The sequence below is a fragment of the Aegilops tauschii genome, chromosome 3 (assembly GCF_002575655.3).
Source record: "Aegilops tauschii subsp. strangulata cultivar AL8/78 chromosome 3, Aet v6.0, whole genome shotgun sequence".
NCBI lineage: Eukaryota > Viridiplantae > Streptophyta > Magnoliopsida > Poales > Poaceae > Aegilops > Aegilops tauschii.
Genome location: NC_053037.3, coordinates 182,520,059 through 182,541,776, shown reverse-complemented (window position 1 = coordinate 182,541,776; position 21,718 = coordinate 182,520,059). Strand labels below are relative to the sequence as shown.

At 57.5% G+C, this 21,718-nt stretch overlaps 1 pseudogene; it reads left to right on the top strand.

The window, feature by feature from the left end:
* The window catches only part of LOC141042824 (uncharacterized), a 278,307-nt pseudogene that overhangs the window by 106,933 nt on the left and 149,656 nt on the right, over positions 1–21,718 (top strand).

Sequence of the window (21,718 nt, the reverse complement as noted above, 5' to 3'; positions counted from 1 at the left end):
TAGCAAAGGGGCAGATCATCCCCACCCGGAGCCCCATGAGAGGGTGGTATTCATCTCCCACTTCGTCTGCGGGTTGGGATTTCCTCTCCACCCATCCGTCCGCGGACTCATGTTCTACTACAGGCTAGATTTCCATGATCTGGCCCCAAACTCCTTCCTCAACATCTCAGCATTCATTGTCGTGTGCGAGGCCTTCGTCCGCATCCCACCGCACTTCGGATTGTGGTTAAAAATCTTCAATGTGAAGCCGAAGGTGGTGGGTGGTCAACACGCAGAGTGCGGAGGCGCTATGGTGAGCAAGATGCCCAACGTCTCATGGCCCAAAGGTACCTTCGTGGAGATCGTCAAATGGTGGCAACAGCAGTGGTTCTATGTCACGGAGCCTCGTGACGCCACCCGGGCCGCGGCTCCCGAATTTAAGTCCGGGGCTCCGATGCGGCTCACCTCCTGGCTAGAGAAGGGTCTGGACTGGGCTTCGTCGGACGAGCTGACAGTGCTTCAGATGTGCATCAAGAGCATGGTAGACAAGAACATCAAGCTTGTCAATGTGATCCAGGTGATGCTTTTTCGCCGGATCCTTCCATGCCAAAGCCGGACTTGCCATTTGTGGGAGTTCGATCCGGCCGAGCACCAGACCTTGCAACAGTTCTTCAGCACTACACACGAAGACATCTGGAAGGTGCTCTTTAAGGCCAATGAGACGTGGCTGAAGACGACCGAGGACTGTGGGTACAACCTGACCCATCCCGTTAGCCCGGTAAGTTTTTCGTATTCCAAGGTGTATCCCTCACCCGTACCTTCAAGGAAGATGTCTAAGATTCCCTTATGTGTCTTTTCAGGGCTGGACAAAGAGGGCGGAGCGGATCATGTGTCCGGATCCGCTACCCGAAGACCCAGCTATGCCACTTCTGACGAAGATGCTGGTCCCGGTGCCCTACCAGGCGCCAGAGAAGAAGGCCAAGGAGACCAGAAGTGGCCTCCTCCGTAAAGGCACTTCAGACGTGACGTCCAAAGACGCCGAAACCCACTCCTCCCCCACCAAGGACAACAAGGAGGAGGAGGAAAGCAACTCTCCCCCTGAGGGGGGAAGGAAGAAAAGGGCGGCCTCCACGCATCTGGAGGCAGAGGCGTCCAAGAAGGGGAGAGCCTCCTTCGCGGACAACTCCGCATTGGATACTGATAGCAGCTCGGAGTGGCGCCCCAGGGATAAGCACCTGACCAAATCGTAAGCACTCAAAGGCACTGACGCACTCATATATCCAGCTCCTTTACTTCATAGTTTTAACATGTTGAATCATGCACTGCAGTCCGGCTCGTTCCCACCTCTAGCGATCATCATCTTCGGGGAATTCGCTGGATCCCAAGGTGATGGACAGCGGGTCTCCTCCGCCGGCCTTCTCCCCCAAGACTACGGACAACGCTGAAGTATTGTCTCGAAGGACCCTCCCAACTCGGGGGGAGGTACAGGAGGTTGTCATGGTGGCGCCAGAGGATTACACCTCGGCTGTCGGACACATGGGGGAGCAAATCCCCCAGGAGACTGCGATGGGGGTCATATCCAATTCGGCCCCCAGCCGAATACTATTCCGGAGGCCCATACGGCTTCGGAATCAGGCAAGCAGCTTCCTTCGAAAGAAGGAGGTGCACGTATTCCGCCGGTGACCTCTGTCCATCCAGAGGCACCGGATACTCTACTGGAAGCGCTGCAAAGTGCTTCCATTATTGAGGAACACCGTATCCTCATGGGTACGGTGGTTGAAAGGGTTCAGTTCGTTAAGAGCGGACTGACCGAAGCCTGTGCTAGCCTTCTAACAGGCTTTGAGGTATGCGCCGTATTTATGCAAAAAGAATGTCATAGTATAGACAGTAGCCCCTAAGACCCTGTCCGGTGCTCGAAAAGAAAAGCCGGACAGAGGATCAAATAATTTTCGCAGGAGACTAACCATGCATGTCTATGTGAATAAGCAGGCGTCGATGCTGGCGGCGACCTCCCATTTTGCCGAAGTCTCCAAACTGAAGCATAGTCTGGAGCGGGCCGAGGAAGAGCTCGGCCATGTGAAAAACAACTAGAGGACAAGCAAGGTATGCAATGGCCTATTCAAATCTAAAAAGATATGAATTGTTTGTGTTGATCATGTTATCATGATATTTCGTAGGTGCTGCGACCGAGGTGGAGTCCCTCAAGAACGCGCTGGCCGAGGCCCAGAAGAAAGCGGCGAAGGAACAAGCCGCCCGCGAAAAACACGAGGCTAGAGTCGGGGAGGTCCAGCAGGAGCTCCAGGACACCATAAAGAAATGCTAGTCTTTGGAACGCAATATTGCGGACCAAGAGTCCGAACTTGCCTAGGCCCGCCAAAGCGCACAAGAGGCCCGGGTTGGAGCCCAGGGTGCCCTCCAGGAAATCCAGGAGGCCAGGAAAATCACGGCGGGTAAGGCCTTTATTATGCAGAGCAAATATGTGAAGAAAAGGTACCTCTTACTCACCCGGATTTGGAGTTCTCCAGGAGCGTTTGTGGATCTGCCGCTTAGTGTTGCTGATGTTGTGGAGTTCTTCCGAGCCGAAGAGGGGAGCTCAACGGAGAAGCTGTTCTGGTCGCAATACCTTGTGCCAGAGCATCCGATGCCCTTTAGTGATCAGCTGAAACAGTTGACCGAACTGCATAGGGTGGCCGGATCGGCCATGAAGGATTTTATAATCCGTCTATGGCCTGCCGAAGCCATACCCAGCAGCTACTTCGGGCTCGTGAAGCGGCTGGTCGATGCCTGCCCTCGGCTTGATGCCATTAAGCGGTCGGTCTGCATCGAAGGTGCGCGGATGGCCTTCGCCCGTGTCAAGGTGCAGTGGGCGAAGATGGATGCCGTCAAGCTCACGACCAAGGGACCGCCCGCGGCCAAGGAGCACCGCACGACCGAGCAGTATTTTGATGATGTCCTGAAGGGACCCCGCATTGTAGAGGGCAGTGTCGGAGTAAATGGCCACGGGTAGCCAACCGACTCCCCCTGGCTCTTCAAAAAATTACCAGGCCAATCGAGCCTTCAAGCATCCAGAGCACGGGGCCGCCTTCCTCTGGCCGGCTATCACCAAGGCCGACTACCAGAAGGCGACCCGGCCTCAAAAACCTTCCCGAAGAGAACTACAAGATGGCCGACTCCTGGAAGCCGACCCCAAGAAGACCGACTCCCAGAAGCCGGCCATGAAGAAGGCCGACTCCCAGAAGCCGGCCAAGGCTGCACCCTCAGGGGCTGCACCCACATAACGGTGATGAGACGGGGCATGGCTACAGTACAACCTGCCACCCCCCGAATCCCGGAGCACACGTGGCCACAATACGCCGTACGGGTCGGCCATCCCCCGTCCGGCGCGGCACTGTTGCCATGTTGACCATGACACCACCCACGACAGGCGCTAGTACGGCCCGCGGGCGGCGGGCCCCTTCAGCCAGAGAGATGCTCGAAGGCGGCCAAGCCTCCCCCAGTCGGCCTGGGGCATAGCCGGCTCCCAACAGCCGGCTATTCCCCATCCTCGAAGTATGTGCATCATTAAGGAGAGAAGACGAGGTAAGGCTACAGTGAGAGCCCGCAAGGCAGCGGCATTGTGGCCATGCTTACCTCGACAAAGCCCTCATCATCAGAGGCAAGGCTACAGTAACCAGCCACCGACAAGACCCCCAGGCGGTGGGGCCGGCCTGTCGGCCATGAGGCCGACAGCCGCCGGGACCCAACAGTCGGCGGGCCCCAGCGGTCGGCGGAGAAGCCGGCGAATACAGACACTGACGGCTAGGACCCGCGTCCAGTCGGATTACCATTGTACCCCTGGGGGGTAGGCCTATATGAACCCACCAGGGCAGCCATGCAAAGGGTGGATCTCAGATAGTTTTAGACACCACATAGAGAGAAAAGGAGAGCTACCCTTGCCCTTCTTCTTCCTCTAGTCAAACAACTCAAGGAGCCTCTTGTAGCTACGTGTATTGATCTAGTGATCATGCGGAGACCCCGCAGAGCAGGATTAGGGGTGTTATCTCCACGGAGAGCCCCGAACCTGGGTAAGATTCGCCGGCGTGCATGTCTTCGCCTTATCCCGTTTCCAGGCACCGGCGATGTCTTACTGGCTCCCACAATGATAAGCCACCCGTTGGCATATGTCGCACCTACCACCCGACATTTGGCGCCCACCATGGGGCCAGGTGCACCGTCGTCCGGACACTTGTTCTGGACGGGAACCCTTTTCCTCCTGCCCGAGCGTAGCCAGCCCGCCACGCCCGATGGCGCTTGCCCCAACGCGCTGCAGGGCGTCGACGACGCCTGCGCGGCGAGCTGCCTCGCCAATCTTCTTGGCGAAGCTCGCATCTCCGACGAGCCTGCGTCCGACACGGGCACAGACTGCCCCGAGGGCCGCCTCGTCAGCCTCCTCGACCAGCTCCACGTCTCCAGCGAGCTTGCTGTGGACTTGGAGTTGGTCGGCTCCACCAACCCGATGTTGGTCGACTCCGACACGGCATCGCTTGACGCCTTCCCCACCAACGTGGTGATCATCGACGACCCCCTCCCTCGAGCCGACAGTGGCAGCAGCGCTATCATTGAGGTATTGGTCATCAGCCACGGCGCCGTCTCCGGCGAGAACGCCCACGACGCCCTACAAGCGGCGCTGCACGACTTGTCCGTCCCCATCTCGGCCGACGCTGACGCCGAGACACTGGAGGCACGCCGCCTCGCCCTCGTCGCGGAAGGCCAGAAGATAGCATCCATGAGACGCCTCACTGAGGCTCACCAGCGCGAAGTCGACCGCGCCGCCTTTGGTACGCCGCCTCCTAGCGGGCCGAGCCGAGACGGCTTCGTCAAGAAGCGCGGCGCAGCCATCGCCAGCATGCTAGGAGCAGATCGCCCAGTCTACGCCATGCCGCTCGAGAACCTGCGTGCCGCCCAGGCGGCCGCAGATGAGCTGAACGGGCTGGGGGCTGACGAGCTCCCCTACATGACTAAACACATCCAGCAGCTGATCGACGCGGCTGCAGGGCAGCATGAAGCCAGCGCCCGCGCTGAAAGTCCTCACCCACGCCGAGAGCACGGCGCGACATCCCGGACGCCGACTGCAGACGGCGCCCGCGCAAGAAAAGACAAGGAGCCGGCTGCTAGCCGCAGCCGGACTCGGCTCACCATCGAGCGCGACGTAGAAGGCCGCCCCCGAGCTGTGGAACGACGAGGCGATCCGCCTCCTCCCCCGCCTCGTGGGGAGAAATATCCTACCCCACCGCCTGTCACGCATCCGACTCTCGGCGGCCGGCTAGGCCACCGCGAGGGAGTCGGCGAGAATGATGCCCGCCACCGGATCGACCGCCTAGCGCGATCCCTGGCGCTAGAAGAAGATGATGATGTCGGCCCGCCTTGCTTTGGCCCCCGTATCCGCGACGAGCCCTTCCCCAAAGGGTTCTCGCTCCCAAGAGACACGCCAAAGTACAACGGCTCCGTGAAGTCGGAAGACTGGTTGATCGACTACTCCACCGCAGTCAGCATAGCGAACGGCAACAGGCGCATTGCCGTGAAGTACGTCCCGCTCATGCTTCAAGGCACGACACGCACTTGGCTGAACAGCCTCAACCCCTATAGCATCAACAGCTGGCTAGACTTCACGGAAGTCTTCGTCTGCAACTTCACTAGCACGTACAAGCGGCATCCCAAGCCCCGCCAGCTCTCCTTGTGCATCCAAGGGCCTAGCGAATCGACTCGCGACTACCTCACCCATTGGGCCGAGCTCCGCAACTCCTGCGAGGGGGTGCACGAGGTTCAAGCCATAGAGTACTTCACCGCCGGGTGCCGAGAGGGCACCCTCCTCAAGCACCGACTCCTCTGCGACGAGCCGACTACCCTCGACGAGCTGCTGATCATAGCAGACAAGTACGCCACTGCCGACTCCTCGATGAAGACCCAGCTTCGAGTGGATGCCTCTGGGAAGGTATTCGCTCCGACTCCCAAGACGCCGGCTGGCGACTCCAACCGATGCCCTTACCAGAACGACAACAAGCGCAAGGCCCCCATGTCGCCTTCCACCAGTCGGCAAGTAGCCACAGTCGAAGACGAACAAGCAGAAGAGCGGCCCGCTCCCAAGAAGCAGAAGGGCGGCAGGCCGGCTTGGCAGCTGGCTTTCTCCTACGAACAAACCCTTGATGCTCCCTACAAGTTTCACAGCGGCGCGAAGCCGTCCAACCACACGACACGGAAGTGCCATTGGCTCACACGGATCTCCAAAGGCGAGGGGCTGGTGCCGCCTCCACCTGCTGGCCCGCCGCCTCCGGCCCCTCAGCATCCGGCTGTTCGTCCTGCAGTCGGAGCCATTCAAGATGAGTTCCCAGATGAGCACGCCGCCTACGTCGTCTTCACGAGCCAAATCGAAGATAGGCGCAGTCGGCGCCGACAGCACCAAGAAGTCAACGCAGTCGATTCTAACAACCCAGAGTTCATGCATTGGTCTGAGAAGCCCATCAGCTAGAGCCAGGCTGATCACCCAGAGGTGATGCCGTCTCGTCGCTCCTATGCATTGGTGTTGGACGCCACCCTCGCGACAGAAAGGCGAGCTGCCCGTTTCTCCCGTGTGCTGATTGACGGCGGGAGCAGTATCAACATATTGTACCGTGACACCATGGAGAAGCTGAACCTCAAGACGAAGCAACTCATGCCAAGCCGGACTGTGTTCCATGGTATCGTACCCGGCCTGTCCTGTTCCCCAATCGGCAAGATCAAGATGGATGTTCCCTTTGGAGACAAGAATCACTTCCACCGAGAGGCGATCTGGTTTGGAGTGGTGGATCTAGAGAGCCCTTACCACGCATTGCTTGGCCGACCTGCCCTGGCCAAGTTCATGGCTGTGCCCCACTACGCCTACCTCAAGATGAAGATGCCGAGTTCGAAGGGTATCATCACCATAGCCGGAGACTACAAGAAATCTTCCGAGTGTGCTACAGCCAGCAGCCGGCTAGCCGAGTCCCTCGTGATTGCTGAAGAGAAGAAGATGCTGGACCGAGTCGTGGCCATGGCCGGCAAGCAGCCGGCCCTGTCCCCCGACCCCAAGGAGTATGACGCTCAAGGCTCCTTGCAGCCAGCCAAGGAAACCAAGAAGATACCGCTGGACCCGGAGAACCCGGAGAGGTTTGCTGTCATTGGGGCAAACCTAGACAGTAAATAGGAAGGCGAGCTCGTCGACTTCCTCCATGAGAATTGGGACATCTTTGCGTGGTCCCCAAAGGACATGCCAGGTGTTCCGAAGGATTTTGCCGAGCACAAGCTACACGTTCGAGCAGACGCAGAGCCAGTCAAGCAAACTCTCCACCGACTGTCAGAGGAGAAGAGAAGGATAGTGGGTGAAGAGATAGCCCGGCTCCTGGCAGCCGACTTCATTATGGAGGTGTTTTTCCCAGAATGGCTTGCCAACCCGGTCCTAGTGTTGAAGAAGAACAACAAATGGCGCATGTGTATAGATTACACTAGCCCCAACAAAGCCTGCCCCAAAGATCCGTTCGCCTTACCCCGAATTGATCAAGTGATAGACTCCACAGCCGGATGCGAGCTGTTGAGTTTCTTGGATGCCTACTCAGGCTACCACCAGATCAAGTTGGATCCAGCCGACCGCCTGAAGACCACCTTCATCACACCATTCGGAGCTTTCTGCTACCTGACTATGACATTCGGCTTGAGAAATGCCGGTGCCACTTTTCAGCGTTGCATGCAGAAATGCCTCCTCAAGCAACTCGGCAGAAATGCCCACGTCTATGTAGACGATATCGTGGTGAAGACGGAGAAGCGCGGCACCCTGCTGGAAGACCTCAGAGAAACATTTGCCAACTTGCGCCGGTTTTAGATCAAGCTCAACCCTGAGAAATGCATGTTCGGAGTACCAGCCGGCCAGCTTCTAGGCTTCTTGGTCTCCGAACGCGGAATTGAGTGCAACCTAGTGAATATCAAGGCCATTGAGAGAATGGAGATTCCTACCAAGCTGCGAGACGTCCAGAAGTTTACCGGGTGCCTGGCCTCCCTAAACCGCTTCATCAGCCGGCTAGGAGAGAAGGCTCTCCCCCTGTACCGACTCATGAAGAAGTCCACCCACTTCGAGTGGAACGACCAGGCAGACCAAGCTTTCCACGAGTTGAAGAAGATGCTGACCACGCCGCCTGTCCTGGCAGCGCCGACTGAGAAAGAGCCCATGCTCCTTTACATTGCAGCGACTAGCCGAGTGGTCAGTAGAGTGATTGTGGTCCAACGCCCAGAAGAAGGCCGAGCTCAGTTAGTCCAGAGGCCGGTGTATTATTTGAGCGAAGTACTATCCACCTCGAAGCAAAACTACCCGCACTACCAGAAGATGTGCTATGGAGTATACTTCGCTGCCCAGAAGCTGAAGCCCTACTTTCAAGAGCATCCCATCACGGTCGTATGCACTGCCCCGCTTGCCGAGATCATAGGCAGCCGAGATGCATCCGGCCGGGTGGCCAAATGGGCCATTGCGCTGGCTCCTTACACGATCTTCTACCAGCCCCGCACCGCCATCAAGTCCCAAGCCTTGGCCGACTTCCTTGTCGACTGGGCCGAGACCCAGTACCTACCGCCGGCTCCCGACTCCACTCATTGGCGGATGCACTTCGATGGATCCAAGATGCGCACTGGCTTGGGAGCCGGCATCGTACTCACCTCTCCCAAGGGCGACAAACTCAGATACACATTGCAAATTCATTTTGCCGCCTCCAAAAATGTGGCCGAGTACGAGGCGCTCATACACGGGCTCCGGCTAGCCAAAGAGCTCAGCATACGCTGGATCCTGTGCTATGGCGACTTGGATCTGGTAGTCCAACAATCATCCGGCGACTGGGACGCCAAGGATGCAAACATGGCGAGCTACCGATTCCTCGTCCAGCAAATCAGCGGATACTTTGAAGGGTGTGAGTTCCTCCACGTGCCACGGGCCGACAATGAGCAAGCAGATGCCCTGGCACGGATCGGCTCCACCCGACAAGCTATACCAGCCGGCGTCTCTCTTCAACGCCTCCCCAAACCATCTGTCAAGCCGTCTCCAGAGTCAGACTCCATTTTCGTACCGCCTGCCCCTGATGCAGTCGGATCCGGCTTGGGGAACCCAGCAGGCGGCTCGGGGACTTCGACAGGCAGCCCGGGGACTGCCGTAGTTGCACCCGGCTCGGCGACTTCAGAACCCAGCCCGTGGACTGCAGCAGTCAGCCCGGGGACTGCAATGACACAACAGGCGGTGGCCGACTCCAACTCTTCACCACCCTGGTCGCAGTAGCCGCATTGGCGATAGAAGAAGTGGCAGCTCCATCATGGGCCCAACCCATCCTCAACTTCCTAGTAAACAAAGAGCTGCCGACTAATGAGATCTCGGCAAGACAAATTCAACGCCGAGCCGGAGCATACACAATAATCAACAGAGAACTCGTTAAGCGTAGCGTCACTGGAGTCTTCCCGCGCTGCGTCGAGCCAGAGAAGGGCATAACAATCCTCAAGGACATCCACCAAGGCGAATGCGGCCACCACGCAACCTCAATGTCACTTGTCGCCAAAGCTTTCTGCCATGGTTTCTTCTGGCCGACTGCTTTGGAGGACGCCAAGGAATTAGTCAAATGCTGCAAAGGGTGCCAATTCTTCAACTCCAAGCAACACCTGCCAGCTTCTGCACTCAAGACCATCCCCCTTACCTGGCCCTTTGCCGTCTGGGGGCTGGACATGGTGGGCCCATTCAAGACGGCGCGCGGCGGCATGACACATTTACTTGTCGCCGTAGACAAATTCACCAAGTGGATTGAAGCGAAGCCAATCAAGAAGCTGAATGGGCCGACTGCTGTGACATTCATCGCAGATATCACCACTCGGTATGGCATACCACATAGCATCATCACCGACAACGGCACGAATTTTGCGAAGGGAGCACTGGCATGTTTTTGCACGACACAGGGCATCCGACTGGACTTAGCGTCCGTTGCCCACCCGCAGTCAAACGGCCAAGTCGAGCGAGCAAACGGCCTCATCCTCTCCGGCATCAAGCCCCGACTGGTCGTACCACTGGAGCGTTCGGCCGGCTGCTGGCTCGATGAGCTGCCGGCTGTCCTCTGGAGTCTGCGTACTACCCCGAACAAGTCAACCGGCTTCACCCCTTTCTTCCTTGTATATGGTGCCGAGGCGGTCATCCCAACTGACATCGAGTTTGACTCGCCTCGAGTCACCATGTACACAGAGGCGGATGCCCAGGAAGCGCGAGAAGACGGTGTCGACCTGCTGGAAGAGGGCTGGCTGTTAGCACTCAGCCGGTCCGCCATCTACCAGCAGGGTTTGCGCCGTTACCGCAACCGGAAGGTCAAGCCAAGGTCCTTCCAAGAGGGCGATCTTGTGCTCCGGCTGATTCAGCGAACAGCCGGCCAGCACAAGCTCTCGGCCCCTTGGGAAGGCCCCTTCCTCGTCAGCAAGGCCCTAGGCAACGACTCCTACTACCTGATCGATGCACAGAAGCTGAAGGCACGCAAGAGAGATGATTCCGGCAAGGAGTCGGAACGACCATGGAACGCCAATCTCCTCAGAAGATTTTACAGTTGAAAGCAGTATGTACCATGCTACCTTTTTTGTATTAAGTACAAGACAACGGGCCCCCCGAGGTGTACTCGGGGACTACCCTCTTTTATCTATGTATGATGAGTGTCATACCTACGAATGTATTGTTACATTTGATTTTCTGTCCGGCACCGGGTTCGACCAGTCGGCCCGGGGACTTGCCGCCTTGAGTTATATTAAAGTTCTACCTGCAGTCAGACAAGTAGTGTGCCAGCACCCGAGCCCTCTCTTGTTGAAAGTCGCAGCTCGAAGACCCGACTGACCGACTGGCAAGAGCCAAAGGCAGGAAAGGATGCCCACACGAAAAACGGCTAAGGACTAATGAACCTATATAACACAAGCCGGCCTCCCAGCACGCCTACCGGCTGTCAGGACAGCCGGCTGGCCGGCTACCCATTCACTTTGCTACAATCCAAGAAAGCTAGAGTACTTGCCCTCCCAACCGGCCAAGCACTTCTCCAGCCACAGACTGCATAGCAGCTGTCCGGCTGGGAAGTCGGCGACCAAGGGAGGGCGGCAAAGGAAACAGCCAAAGGATGAAAAGCAAGAACAATGGGAAGCCAAACACATGCATGATTACATTTACACAAAAGGCCTTCGAAAGGCCGGCACTTAACATAGTTTGAATACACCCCCAACGGGTGGAACTGCGCAAATTTAACAAAATATTGTTCAAAGAGTAATAAAACAGGTAAGTAAAGGCGGCAGATTAGGCTAAGGTCGCAACAAGCGAGCCGGGCTGGTCGGTGCAGACGGCAGCGCCGGCTGGCGAGTCTCGGCTTGATCATCGCCGGCTGCAGACGGTGCGGTCGCACGCGCCTCGTTGCTGGAGGCACGGTCAAGCTGAGGCTGGCCGGCTGCTCCACCATCTGGCACGGCTTCTTCACCATCCTCCTCCTCCTCCTCCTCCTTGCCCTCGTCGCTGGAGTCGATCTCCTCCGCCGAGTCCTCGCATCTGCTGGGTTCAGCCCGAACCACTCCTCCGGCTGAGCAACGCCGTTATCATCCACCTCAGGAGCAAAGGCGCTGGTGTCGGTGTAGTCGGCGATCGCCAAGGCACGCTGGATGATAGCCGGCCACGCCGGCTCCAGCTCCGTGTCGGCTTCCTGCCGCCAGGTGGCCAGCTGGTCCAAGCTCAGCTCAGGATACCAGGCTTTGACGAACTCCAGCGCCCGCCGAGTGCCTGACCGAGCTGCAGAAGCCTTCCAGGCCTCGAAGCGGCCGACCGCTACCTCCAGCCAGTCGGCAGTCCGACTGGGAGTACGGGGAATCACCTCGCTGGGCCAGAGAGCGGCCAGCACTTGCGCCCCAACACGTTGAAGCCGGCGGAGCATGCGGTGAGCCGGCTGGAGGCCGGCTTGAATCGCCAGGAGCTGTTCCTCAAGCGACCGGCGAGCGTTCGACGTGATCTCAGCGCCAGCCTGCCTTTGCGCCTTGCGGTGGGCCTCAACGACCTAGTTGGCAGCAGTAGAGTAACCAGGGAAGTACTCTGCACAAGAAAGAAAGAAAGAGAAGGAAGAGAAAAATACAAAGTTAGAGAATGAACCAAATGGCAAGCGACAAGCAAGGAACGAAGAAGAAGAAGGCCCACCGTCAACTAAGTCTTCGATCTAGCCGTAGCCGTTGAATAACGACTGCCTCGCTTCAGCCCAACTCGCCGCCTCGGTCTCGTACTCGGCTTGGAGGGTGGCCTCGCTGTCCTGCACCGCCTTCAGGGCCGCCTTGTGGCTCTCCTCCTGGTCGGCCAGCTTCTTGACCAGGCGGTCACGCTCCTGAGCCAAGGCGTCGAACTCGGCTTCCTTAGCGCGAAGGGCGACCTGGGTCCCACCCAGCTGCTCCCTCAGTTTGGCGTTGGCCGCTGCAGATATGGCAAAGAAGAAAAAAGCAATAAGAAAGAAGTCGTCAGGAAAGATCAGGCCCGACTGCTCAGCAGTCGGCCCGAATCTCGGGGACTACACCCAGTGGGTGCGCTGACGCGCCCCCACGCAAGATAAAAGAAAGGAAGCACCTACCCCGGCTCTCCGTTAGATCAGCGGTCTTCTGGGACAGCTCCCGAGCCTGGGAGTTGAAGGCAACCACACGGAGGTTATGGTAGTCCTGCAAGTCGGACAGAGAAGCGAGTAAGAACAAGATAGAAAATAAAGTCTACCAAGAAGTTCCAAGCCGCCTGCTCAGCAGCCGACTCGGAACTCGGGGACTACCCCCAGTGGGTGCGCTGACGCGACCCCATGGAAGAAACCAAGATCAAGAAGCAAAAAGCGGGAAGACTCACCTGAATGGCCGCCCGTGTCGCGAGGAACTCGTCATTGTACTGCCTCAGCACGGCGGCCTGGGACTGAAGCCGGTTACGGACTTCTTGCGCTGCCACATTCACCACGGCCGTCCCACCACCCGGCGTCCACCCCGAGCTGGCGCTGGCCGCCTCCAAGTCCTGGGCCGACGAGCTGGACCCGCGGCCTTTTGCGGGTCCGGAGCCGAAGTTGCCTTCCCCGCGCGCTGGCGCGATGGCGACCGGACCACCAGGTCCGTCCTCGCAGCCGGCTCGCCTCTAGCCGATTGCGCAGGCGGCGCGTTAGGCCAGCTGCCTTGGGCCGCCCCAGTCGGCGATGGCGGTGCCACCTCCCTCTCCTGGACGACGATGTCGTCCTCCTCCCTCTCCATCCCCGGCAGATCGCCACCGGCTTCCTCCGGCGGGGGCTCCGGAAACTCGGGCGCCACGACGCGCAGGGGGGTGACAAGCAAGGCCCCAGCCGCTGCGGCTGCAGCCTCCGTCTGAGCCTTGGCCGCCGCGTCGGCTTGTGCCTTCGCCGACTCCTCCGCCTTCTCCTGCGCCGCGTTGGCAGCAGCCGCCCTCAGCTCTTCCACCTCCCGCTCCTCCCGCGCATTTCGCTCCGTCGCCGCTTGAAGCTCGGCGCGGGGGTCCATGCGGTGGGTGCTCCCGGATCCTCCCGGCGATCCGACCATGGAGGCGGCAGCGACCCGCTCAAGAGAAAGCGGAGCCCTGTTTTTTTAGTCAAGACAAGGATTCAGAAACCGACAAGAAAAGAAGAAGGAATACGCGAGAGAATCGACACTTACGCTGAAACCTTTTGCGGCTGCTTCACCACCTTGCGGAAGCGGGCCGCCTTCGCGGCCGCCTCGTCCCGCCTGGTCGCCGCCGCCCCGCTCTTGGGCTTCTTCGGCCGACTGCCGAATAGGCCCGACGCGGCCCGGCGCTTCTGCGCACCGCCTTGATCAGACGCCGGCTGGCGGCGCGGGACGATTTCCGCCTCGTCGTCATCCGGCCAGTCGTCGATGCTAGCTCCAAGCCCGGAGCCGCCTGCTTCGCCGCCTCCTGCCTCGGTGTTGTCGTCCATGGAGGCCGCCCCCAAGTCGGGGTCCTCCAAGTCGTGCGCCGCCCGGTCGGGGAGAAATTGGCGATCCGCCCCCGCTGACCCGGCCGCCGGCCAAAGGAGAGGGTTCTGCCAAGACGAGCCGACTGGTCAGAGTCGGCCAAGCAAAACTTGGTGACTAAAGTACTAAAGAAGAGAAGATTTAGAAAGCATACCATAGGCGGACGATTGGCACGGGAGTGTGGCTCCTTGCCAAACTGCCACTCCTCGGAGAGCTTGCAATTAGCGAGATAATTCACCATGTGAGCTACCTCGTCATGAGGCATCTCCTTGGTGCACATCCGACTCGGGTCGAGTTGGCCGCTCATTTGACAGATCAAATGAGGACGGCTTTGAAGCGAGAGCACCCAGCCCACCACGAAGGCGGCCAGCTGGTCGGACCAAGTCAGGCCGTCCGACTGGATCATTACCCGGAGTCAGGTGACGGCAGCGGCTCCAGCCCGCGTCAGCGTCCTGGCCCGGTAGGACCACTGGGGCCTCCTCCCAGCCGGCGGGCCGGCTACGTAAGCCGGCAAGTTGACGTAGTCACCTTGCGGGGCGACGTTCTTCACGTAGAAGTACGACTTCTGCCAGAGCTTCACCGACTGGATCAGCGTGATGACAGGGAAGGGGTTGTCGGTTGCCGACCTCCGCATCGCGATGAAGGCGCCGCTCTGAGCCGGCACGCCCTGCATCCGGGTGCCGAGCTTGGATTGGAAGAATCCCCCCAGAGCTCGAGGGTGGGAAGAATGCCAAGGAAGCCCTCGCACAGAGTGACGAAGGCAGACAGCAGCACCACCGTTTTTGGAGTGAGGTGGTGCGGCTAGAGCTGGTAGAATTCAAGGAAGGAGCGGAAGAAGGCGCTAGCTGGCAGGCCGAGGCCGCGCAAGAAATGCGAACGGAAGAGTACCCACTCGCCTTCCTCTGGCGCCGACGTGATCTCCTTCTCCGGCGCGAGACGGACCTGCACCTGGTCCTTGCCGGGCAACTGCCGCGTCTTGCGGAGTAAGTCGATGTGGTCCGCGTGGACGTTGGAGCCGTCCCAGTCTCCGCCGTGCTGCATGATAGCAAGAAGCTGACGAGAAAGGGTGCGGCGGCGGAGAAACCATGGCCCCGCGGCGGCGAGGTTGCGGGGTAGTGCGAAGATTGGTGGGACGGCGCGACGGCGAGAGGCTGCTGCGATGGAGAGAAGGAGGAAGAAGATGGCGGAGCGAGGATGAGCGTGCGAGCGTCTGCCGCTCCCCCTCCTCCCCCTACTTATAGCCTCGTGCGGCGAAATCGAGGAGGCGAGGCATGGGGGTGAACGTGGGATTAACTGCGCCCACTCCCCCACGTCCCGCGATTATAGCGCCCTAACGACGTGCAGAAACTGCCGTCGGAAGGCGAGCGGCCCGCTTTGGGCCACAGAAAATCCGCGCCTGGGCCTAGGCGTGGAAGTGGTGGGCCCCGGCCTGCGGCGGCGTCCCGTCGCGCGCGTGGGCTGGCAGGCTTTTCTCGGCCGAAAGGTGCCACGTGGCGCACGGGCGGCGAGCGGCCGGCCCGCAGCCCGGCGAGCGCACCGGCAGGCTCCCGCTTTCAGACTTCAAAAAATTTCGCCAAGACGGCGCACCCAACCGAAGCCGGCTCCTAGCTGCTGGCTCTTCAAGATAAGAAGCTGACCGAGCTTCTCGACCTCCTCTCAGCCTCGAAGCCCAACCAGCTTCGGGGACTACTGTCGGAGTAAATGGCCACGGGTAGCCCAACCGACTCCCCCTGGCTCTTCAAAAAATTACCACACCAATCAAGCCTTCAAGCATCCAGAGCACGGGGCCGCCTTCCTCTGGCCGGCTATCACCAAGGCCGACTACCAAAAGGCGACCCGACCTCAAAAACCTTCCCGAAGAGAACTACAAGATGGCCGACTCCTGGAAGCCGACCCCAAGAAGACCGACTCCCAGAAGCCGGCCATGAAGAAGGCCGACTCCCAGAAGACGGCCAAGGCTGCACCCTCAGGGGCTGCACCCACATAACGGTGATGAGATGGGGCGTGGCTACAATACAATCTGCCACCCCCCGAATCCCGGAGCACGCGTGGCCACAGTACGCCGTACGGGTCGGCCATCCCCCGTCCGGCACGGCACTGTTGCCATGTTGACCATGACACCACCCACGACAGGCGCCAGTACGGCCCGTTGGCGGCGGGCCCCTTCAGCCAGAGAGATGCTCGAAGGCGGCCAAGCGTCCCCCAGTCGGCCTGGGGCATAGCCGGCTCCCAACAGCCGGCTATTCCCCATCCTCGAAGTATGTGCATCATTAAGGAGACAAGACAAGGTAAGGCTACAGTGAGAGCCCGCAAGGCGGCGGCACTGTGGCCATGCTTACCTCGACAAAGCCCTCGTCATCAGAGGCAAGGCTACAGTAACCAGCCACCGACAAGACGCCCAGGTGGTGGGGCCGGCCTGTCGGCCATGAGGCCGGCAGCCGGCGGGACCCACCAGTCGGCGGGCCCCAGCGATCGGCGGAGAAGCCGGCGAATACAGACACTGATGGCTAGGACCCGTGTCCAGTCAGATTATCATTGTACTCCTGGGGGGTAGGCCTATATGAACCCCCCAGGGCACCCATGCAAAGGGTGGATCTTAGATACTTTTAGACACCACATAGAGAGAAAAGGAGAGCTAGCCTTGCCCTTCTTCTTCCTCTAGTCAAACAGCTCAAGGAGCCTCTTGTAGCTACATGTATTTATCTAATGATCATGCGGAGACCCCGCAGAGCAGGATTAGGGGTGTTATCTCCATGGAGAGCCCCGAACCTGGGTAAGATTCGCCGGCATGCATGTCTTCGCCTTATCCCATTTCCAGGCACCGGCGATTTCTTACTGGCTCCCACAATGATAAGCCACCCGTTGGCATACATCGCACCTACCACCCGACAGCCAGTGTGCAGAAGACATTATTTTTGAATGAAGATATTCATGTTGTCCCGTCCTGTATCATGAAACAAAGCCGATATGCAATATAATGCTTGTTTTTTATTTACAATTTTGCCTCCTGTGCGGCCGTTTTTATTAAATTTGAGAGTTGGCCAGTCATCGACTTCAGCCCCCACGTAGGTAGTACGAGGGTGTTCGGGTTGAAACATAAACACTCTTGATCCAAGAGTTTGGTCCGTGAAGGAGGTGTTTAGCGCAGCGAACCAGGCAATCGGACTATGTGGATTTATCACCCTCACTTAGCCATAGGAGTTTGACAATAGAGATGTAGGCGCAGCCCCTAGTTAGTATTTGTTAATCCGGACTAGGGTGTTGTAGACACCTGATCGGGTGGAGACCGATCCGTCGCATAATGCGGGAAAAAATCGCAAGAGATTTTAACCTCCGAATAGCTGACCAGCTCTCGCCGCATCATGACAGTCAGTTTTCGGCTTTCTCTACTGAGGTGTTACCCGGATAAACCAGAAACACAATCGTAGTAGTTCTCCCTTTACTACCCTAGCCGATAGGATGGAACATAAGGTAGTAAGCACAGGAGCCGGGCAACCCAACTATTGACCAAAGACATGATTCGGAGCCAATGCATATAATGCTCAATTTGGGGTGCCGAACTATACTGTAAAAGTGTTCGGACTTTGTTGCCATAGTATGGAGCACGATGAAGCCCTTGGCGAATTAAAGCGTACCAAAGTGTACGGGTGCAATCGATAAGAATAACGAAATAAAATGAAGTAGTAAGCCAGTGCCACATAAGTTGGGACGCAAACTGTTTCCATTATAATTTGATTAATACGTCAAAGCGTCTTTGTACAAATAGTGCGATAAGCACCAGGGCTATTTAACATGCCGAGATCAATGGGGAGCTGCGTGCGGGTCCTGAAAACAGGTAGAGTGGTCGTCAAGAAGACCACCTAGAGATTCCCTCATATGTCTATGCTGCTTGCCACCTTGGTATATCCATCCTTCGAAAGGATCGATGATCAGGCCATCGTGAGGGGCCTGCGGAAAAGAAACCAAAAAAGGATAAAAAAGAAAAGGAAAAGTATGTGTGTCCAGGGAAGGTTGAGCCGTATGATGGACCACAATCAAGTTACACCTCCGTCTATGCCCATGGTATTTTGAGTGCGTAGTTATGTACGCGCGGTACGTACACCGTCATTTGGTCGGGACTGAGATGGAGGCCGAATTGCTAGTCGAACTCCTGACGAGCTGGACTGTCAAGTTGCGGAGTAGTCCGGACTCGTTTGACAGTGTCCGGGAGTTTAACCACTGAATTAAAGTTCTGCTTGACAAGGACGCTCTGTACTTCCGCTGCCAGGGCCGCGGTGTGCTCCTCGGTACGGAGGGAGCGTTCCGTGTTTCCATTGACTGTTATGACACCACGTGGTTCGGGCATCTTGAGTTTGAGATAAGCATAGTGTGGCACCGCATTTAATCGAGCAAATGCAGTTCGTCCGAGCAGTGCGTGATAGCCACTGTGGAAGGGGACGATATCAAAGATCAAGTCTTCACTTCGGAAGTTGTCCGGGGATCCGAAGACGACTTCCAATGTGATTGAGCCCGTGCGGCGGGCCTCTACACCTGGGATTACTCCTTTAAAGGTAGTTTTTGTGGGCTTGATCCTTGATGGATCGATGCCCATCTTGCGGACTGCATCCTGATAGAGCAGGTTGAGGCTGCTGCCACCGTCCATGAGGACTCGCGTGAGGTGGAATCCATCAATGCTTGGGTCGAGGACCAGTGCGGCTGAACCGCCATGACGGATACTGGTCGGATGGTCCCTGCAATCGAAAGTGATCGGGCAGGACGACCATGGGTTTAATTTTGGGGCGACTGGCTCTATCGCGTAGACATCCCTGAGCGCATGTTTGCGCTCCCTCTTGGGGATATGGTTAACGTATATCATGTTCACTGTTTTGACCTGGGGGGAAACTTCATCTGCCCCCCTGTGTTTGGCGGACGGGGCTCCTTGTCGCCGTCCTCACTTTGCGACCCCTTCTCCTTGTTCTTGGTATTTAACTTACCAGCTTGTTTAAAGACCCAACAACTTTTGTTGGTATGATTGGCTGGTTTATCGGGGGTGCCATGGATCTGACATGGACGATCAAGTATGCGGTCCAAGCTGGATGAGCCCGGATTGTTTCTTTTAAATGGCTTCTTCCGCTGGCCGGACTTGGAGCCACTGAGTTCGGCGTTGACCGCCGTGTCATCGGTATTGTCGCCGTTGTTTCGACGCTTGTGCCTGTTGCGTCGGGGATTGCCGTTGCTATTTCTGGCTTCAGAGGTGCCAGGCTCACTTGCATTATTATTGCTACGGGCTAGCCACCTATCTTCGCCCGTGCAAAAGCGGGTCATAAGTGCTGTGAGGGCTGCCATGGACTTCGGCTTTTCTTGGCCGAGGTGTCGGGCGAGCCATTCGTCGCGGATGCTATGCTTAAAGGCCGCTAGGGTTTCGGCATCCGGACAGTCGACGATCTGGTTCTTTTTAGTTAGGAACCTGGTCCAGAATTTCCTGGCTGACTCTTCGGGCTGTTGAACTATGTGACTTAAGTCATCGACATCCAGAGGTCAGACGTATGTACCTTGGAAGTTGTCGCGGAAGGCGTCTTCCAAGTCCTCCCTGAGGGAGTCCTGGACTAAGGGGTCCTCGGGCGTCCGGCCTATTATCTGGGGGCCGGACTGATGGGCTGTGAAGACATGAAGGCCGAAGACTGTACCCATGTCCGGATAGGACTCTCCTTGGCATGGAAGGCAAGCCTGGCGATCATATATGAAGATTCTTTCCTATGTAACCGACTCTATGTAACCCTAGATCCCTCCGGTGTTTATATAAACCGGACGGCGTAGTCCGGATAGGATATACTCATTACCATAGTCATACATGCTAGACTTCTAGGGTTTAGCCATTACGATCTCGTGGTAGATCAACTCTTGTAATACTCATATTCATCAAGATCAATCAAGCAGGAAGTAGGGTATTACCTCCACAGAGAGGGCCCAAACCTGGGTAAACATCGTGTCCCCGTCTCCTGCAACCATCGACCTTAGACGCACAGTTCGGGACCCCCTACCCGAAATCCGCCGGTTTTGACACCGACATTGGTGCTTTCATTGAGAGTTCCACTGTGCCGTCGATCAAAGGTTCGATGGCCCCTTCGATCGTCTATAGTGACGCCGTCCAAGGAGAAACCTTCCTCCCCAGACAAATTTTCGTATTCGGCGGCTTCATGTTGCGGGCCAATTCGCCTGGCCATCTGGAGCAGATTGATAGCTACGCCCCTGGCCACCAGGTCAGATTTGGAAGCTTGAACTACGTCGCGGATATCCGTGGAGACTTGATCTTCAACGGATTTGAGACCACGACGACCGTTCCCCCTCGTACCGATGAACATGACTTAAATCTATCATCGGACCATATTCAGGAGATGGTTCCTGTAACTGCCACGGCTTTGGATTCGGAATAGATCGCGCCATCCAAAACCACATAATCCGCGGCGTTGGAGCCGCACACAGACTCGGCACCTTGCAATGTCAGCGTCAACGGAATTCCGGACTCGTCTCCGGCCATAAGTTCTGAACCGCACACGCCCGCGGGCTTAGAGCTGGATCGGTCATCCATCTTCGAGTCCAGCGCCGCAGATATCTTCCAACACTCGCCCTTCGGCGATGTGCTAAATTCATTAAAAAGCCTGTCCCTGGCGGGGGACTCACAGCCGAACTATGTCTGGTTCGAGCTAGAGGCTGATAATGGGGAATTTTGTTTCCCACCCGCCACCCACTTCATAGCCACTGTCGAGGACTTAACCGACATGCCTGATTATGGCTCTGAAGACATTGACGGTATAGACGACGATGCCGACAAGGAGCAGCGCCAAGACCCGCCAGTCACCAGACGTGGGACGGCCACCCCTTCGTATGCCGTGTACATAGTTGACACACCTAAAAAAGCGCGCGACGATGACAAAGGAGATCTAGTTGAGAATAAACCTCCTGAGACACAGTCTAAGTACCGGCGCCCTAAACGCCGCTCCAAGTCACATCGCAGCAACGATGGCACCAGAGAAAATAGTACCCCGGACGACGCCGAAAACAATGAAGACCCTGTTGGAGCAAGATCCGAACAGGAGGAACAGAAAAACGGGCAAGCCAGCCCGATGAACAGGCCCTGCCCAGCGACAGTTCGGAGGACGACAACTACCTTCCGCTCTCCGAAGATGAGGTAAGCCTCGGTGACGAAGACTTCATCGTACCCGAAGAGCCCCTCGAGCAGGAGCGCTTCAAGCGCAGGCTCATAGCCACTGCAAGAAGCCTGAAAAAGAAGCAGCAGCAGCTTCAAGCTGACCAAGACCTACTCAACGATAGATGGATCCAAGTCCTGGTCGCCAAAAATATGGCCTTAGTGGCCTAGCCAAAAGCTACCCGAAGCATAGATTGCTACATCAGTTCGATGACGAGGCGTTGGAGCCCGTACCATCATCACGCAATGCGGCTGATCGCCGACAACTCTATCCGGATAAAGAAGCAACTCAAGCCGAACACCAGACCGCCCCACCTCGCCGTAAAGGCAGGAATAACGCAGCTCACGATTGTCCAGACGACCTGCAGCGGGACTTGGACAGTAGAGTAGGACACGCAAGACCGATCTACGGATCGCGAAGGCATGCCTCGACACGCGACGACAACTACCTATTCGGACGTGACAAACCTAGCCACGCCCGAGCCGAAAACCGCAAACGGACTCCTTCGGAGTTACGTCGCAGTGTGGCCCAACATAGAG